Here is a 5,609-nt window from a genome sequence, read left to right as displayed (position 1 = left end):
GACCGCATGTTCCTATTCCAACGCCTTCTTGTAAACAATGTTTTTTGTCTTTCGATCCGGTGCCAAGATGTAGAGATTCTTTCCAGTGCCGACTCTGGAGCAAGCATAGGAGGCAAACTTTGTTAAAAAATAGCTATGCCCTGATTTTAAACCAATGAGAAATCGGGCTTCAAACAAACAAACTTTCGAAAATATAAAATAGAATATAGTGTGCATTTCCCAACATTGACCACACGATGGCGCTGCTGCTCAGCGTATCACTAGGCTGCCTGCATTACATTCTACTTAATGAGATTTCTCAGCATTGACCACACGGTGGCGCTGCTGCTTAGCGTATCACAATCGGGCTTCAAACAAACTTTCGAAAAGATATAATAGATAATCTTTATTGAGAATCCTAAAACAAAGTGTGTAGAAAGGTCCACAGACACTAAAAGAAGGACGCCTATCAAAGACGCCTGCACATAAAGTGATAAACATACACAAGGGTCAGATCATGAAATATATCATGCAAATACAGACGAGAATGTACAGATGATAGCATATAAGAACATGTTCAATAATAATCTGCATCAAACAAACAATGATCTAGAGAATAGATGATCATACTGACCCATAAAGCGCTAGAGCAGTTGATAGACGTCCACCCCGACGCGCGTTTCGGCGTACTTGCCTTCATCTGGGGGTCGTGTCATATTACTACATACTGCCTTTTAAAGGTGAAACTAACCAATTGGATGTATCGAGGGCCAGGTGTATGTATTCAAATCTGGAATAGTCTGGTAATGGCGCACTTAACCGGTATATTTATCGGACGCACAAATACAGCGGTATGTCCACCCGCCAACCGGAAGTTGTGAGTGCATCACAACATGTGCACGGGGCACGCATGCCTATATAACTATGTGAATATAACTACTATAATACTACAGGAAAATGGCACACTGCAATTGATGGGAAAGAAATGCTTTTCTGACACACAGGTTGACAAAACAATGACACACAACTACTTGGGGGACAGGCTAATGACACACTGACACTTGGGGTACAGGATACTGATACACTGACACTTGGGGTACAGGATAATGATACACTGATACTTGGGGTACAGGATAATGACACACTGACACTTGGGGTACAGGATAATGATACTGACACTTGGGGTACAGAATAATGATACACTGACACTTGGGGTACAGGATAATGATACACTGACACTTGGGGGACAGGATAATAATACACTGACACTTGGGGTACAGGATACTGATACACTGACACTTGGGGTACAGGATAATGATACTGACACTTGGGGTACAGAATAATGATACACTGACACTTGGGGTACAGGATAATGATACACTGACACTTGGGGGACAGGATAATAATACACTGACACTTGGGGTACAGGATACTGATACACTGACACTTGGGGTACAGGATAATGACACACTGACACTTGGGGTACAGGATAATGACACACTGACACTTGGGGTACAGGATAATGATACTGACACTTGGGGTACAGAATAATGATACACTGACACTTGGGGTACAGGATAATGATACACTGACACTTGGGGGACAGGATAATAATACACTGACACTTGGGGTACAGGATACTGATACACTGACACTTGGGGTACAGGATAATGATACACTGTCACTTGGGGTACAGGATAATGACACACTGACACTTGGTGTACAGGATAATGATACACTGACACTTGGGGTACAGGATAATAATACACTGACACTTGGGGTACATGATAATGACACTGACACTTGGGGTACAGGATAATGTCACACTGTCACTTGGGGTACAAGATAATGATACACTGACACTTGGGGTACAGGATAATGACACGCTGACACTTGGGGTACAGGATAATGACACGCTGACACTTGGGTTACAGGATAATGATACACTGACACTTGGGGTAAAGGATAATGATACACTGACACTTGGGGTACAGGATAATAATACACTGACACTTGGGGTACATGATAATGACACTGACACTTGGGGTACAGGATAATAATACACTGACACTTGGGGTACAGGATAATGCTGCACTGACTCTTGGGGTACAGGTTAATGTTAAACTGACACTTGGGGGACAGGCTAATGATACACTGACACTTCGGGGACAGGATAATGATACACTGACACTTGGGGGACAGGATAATGACACTGACACTTGGGGTACAGGATAATAATAAACTGACCCTTGGGGTATAGGATAATGTCACACTGACACTTGGGGTACAGGATAATGAAACGCTGACATTTGGGGTACAGGATAATGACACTGACACTTTGGGTACAGGATAATTACACGCTGACACTTGGGTTACAGGACAATGACACTGACACTGGGGGTACAGGATAATGACACTGACACTTGGGGGACAGGATAATGACATTGACACTTGGTGTAAAGGATAATGATACACTGACACTTGGGGTACAGGATAATGCTGCACTGACTCTTGGGGTACAAGTTAATGTTAAACTGACACTTGGGGGACAGGCTAATGATACACTGACACTTCGGGGACAGGATAATGATACACTGACACTTCGGGGACAGGATAATGATACACTGACACTTCGGGGACAGGATAATGACACGCTGACACTTGGGGGACAGGATAATGAGGAATTGGAGGAACCTGAAATAAATAACACAAGCGGGAATCTGAGGACACAACTTCATTCACGAGAATTTACTTTCACTAAAATACTGTAATAAATGATCTTTACTTTCCTGATAAACCTGAAATAACGGCTGATTCCGTATAATCAATAAACACAACGATATCATGAGATCGGGAAATGTGGTTTTCTTTTGCACTCTAATAATAATAATAATAATAATAATAATGATGATGATGATAATAATAGTAATAATTATATAATAACATGCACAATATAAAATTGATTGTAAAATAATTGTGTTCCTTGCAGTAAATACTTCCACCACTAGGTGTGGATTTAAATGATGGAACTATGTGCCGTTGACGGAAAGATACGATGAAGTCCTGTTCTCTGGTTCTTATTTGTTCATGGACTTTTCATAGCTACCTGGGCAGGGGCGTAGCTATAGGGGGGGTGGGCAGAGGTACCAGTCATACCCTTGTGCCCGATGGAGCCCAATTATCCACTGCTATATAAGCAGACACCAGTATTATACATGGCACATGGTAGGTGGGAAGTCTTGTTACAGATTTTCTATTGGGGCTCAGAAGCTTCAAGTACACGGCTCACGCATTATTGTGCAGTGAATGGCTTCATGTGATGCCCCTTCTACATGACATATGTGCTCTTACTGCCCTTGACAGACATTTGCTGCCCCTGCGGCTCATGTTTTTCTTTAAAGTACATGCAAAATTACCACTAGATGGCACCACTGTGTAAACACGTTTTCTAGATAATCTCTACTCAAAGTATATTTAAAGTGTATGTCCATCTCATAAACCAAGCTTTATTCAATTCCCTCAACATAATTAAAGTAATTAACTTTATCAACTTTACTAATAGTTTTGACTCACATTCTTCCCCTTTTGTGTATACAGCTCCTACGCAGACCTATGTGTCTAAGGGGGGATTCACACGAGCGTGTATTCGGTCCGTGCGGGCCGCGTGGTTTTCACGCGCCACGCACAGACCAATACAAGTCTATGGGGCAGTACAGACAGTCCGTGCTTTTTTCGCAGCGTTTGTCAGCTGCGCAAAAAGCGCGACAGGTTCAATAACTCTGCGTATTTCGCGCATCACGCACCCATTGAAGTCAATGGGTGCGTGAACACGACGCAGGTTGCACGGAAGCACTTCCGTGCGAACCGACTGAAACAGGATGAATGTAAACAGAAAAGCACCACGTGCTTTTCTGTTTCCGAACATCCAAACGGAGTGTCTTTTTAGATGAGCGAACCCGGACAAGCGAACCGAACTTCACCGGGTTCGGCCGAACTCGTTTTGGCCGAACCCGGCAAAAAAATGTCCGGTACGCGACGTCAGGACATAGTCACTGTCCAGGGTGCTGAAAGAGTTAAATTGTTTCAGCACCATGGACAGTGACTTCCGATCCCAATATACATGAACCTGTAAAAAAAAACGAAGTTCTGACTTACCGATAACTCCCGGCATCTTCCTCCAGTCTGACCTCCCGAGATGACAATTCAGTCCAAGTGACAGCTGCAGCCAATCACAGGCCAAGCACAGGCTGCAGCGGTCACATGGACTGCCGCGTCATCCAGGGAGGTGGGGCCCGATGTCAAGAGAGGCGCGTCACCAAGGACGCGTCACCAGGGCAACGGCCGGGAGGGCAGATCTCGGTAAGTACGAACTTTTTCTTTTTTTTTAACATGTTGCTGTATATTGTGATCGCCATTCACTGTCGAGGGTGCTGAAAGAGTTACTGCCGATCAGTTAGCTCTTTCAGCACCTTGGACAGTGACGGGCGTCGACTAGCCTCATCTCTGTGATGGCGGCTGCGCGAAAATCACGCAGCCGCGCATCATACACGGATGACACACGTAGCTGTCAAATGGTTTTTGCAAAACGCTGCGTTGTTTGCGCGCGCAAAAACGCAACGTCCGTCTGTATCTCCCCTAATAGTTACAGAATACAAATCAACGCCTTCTCTAAAAAAAAAGCTGTTTGATCGATCGACAAACCCCTGTCATTGCTGGGGGGAGTATTGTCTAGCTGTACATGTCAACCATATATTACATGGACGGACCGGATCCTCCAGAGCAGAAGTCCCCCTCATACCGACTCTCATATGGACTTTTAGTCAGTCTGCAGGATTTTATGCAGCCTCTGAAACAAACAGTCTTAAAAATGCTGCATAAAACAAAAATGTGTTTATTTTCTCCTGATTTTTGCCATTTTTGTCTGGCAGAAGGCTAGTGGCAGTGAGGCTTAACCAAGGTGGTGGTGGTGGTTAGTATATCTGGGGTCCTGCTGCAGTCAGATCAGTGGGGGAGAGCTCCTGCTGCAGCCAGATGCCTTACAGCTAGACAGAGGATAAAGTGGAGGAATAAAAAAATGTCTGATCTCCCAAAACATACATAAAATAATTCTTTATACATTTCTCAAAGGTTTGATTACAGAACAAGACAGGATTGGTGGAGAGTCAGTGAGGAATGGTGGGAGTTGTGTGGACTTACTCTCACTTTTAATGGGAAATATATTATATAATATTATAGGTTATCTTTTGAACAGTAACAAAATGAACTACGGAGATATAAAATAAGAAGTAGAAATGAACCCCTCACCCCCAGACACTTCTTTCGTTTTATGGGTGAGCCACAGCGCACTTCTTCCTGTCATCTTAATCCTTTTCTGTGTCAATAGCAAAGATACAATCGAAACAGAAACACAAGAAACCACAAAGCAATTAAAACAGATCATCTGTCAATCAGAGCTGCCGATCATACAGACCTCTAAACAACATGTTCAGCAGTTTGATCCACATATTCCGCTCAGTAATCTTTATATAATCTCCAGTCATTTATAACAACGTAAAACATCAGCCCCTCTGGAGAAGCTCAGTGTGTTTTAATATATGGATCAGGAAGTTATTCAGAATTTATATGTAACG

This window comes from Rhinoderma darwinii, chromosome 10 (assembly GCF_050947455.1).
Source record: "Rhinoderma darwinii isolate aRhiDar2 chromosome 10, aRhiDar2.hap1, whole genome shotgun sequence".
In the NCBI taxonomy this organism is placed as follows: domain Eukaryota; kingdom Metazoa; phylum Chordata; class Amphibia; order Anura; family Rhinodermatidae; genus Rhinoderma; species Rhinoderma darwinii.
This window is presented reverse-complemented; position numbering follows the sequence as displayed.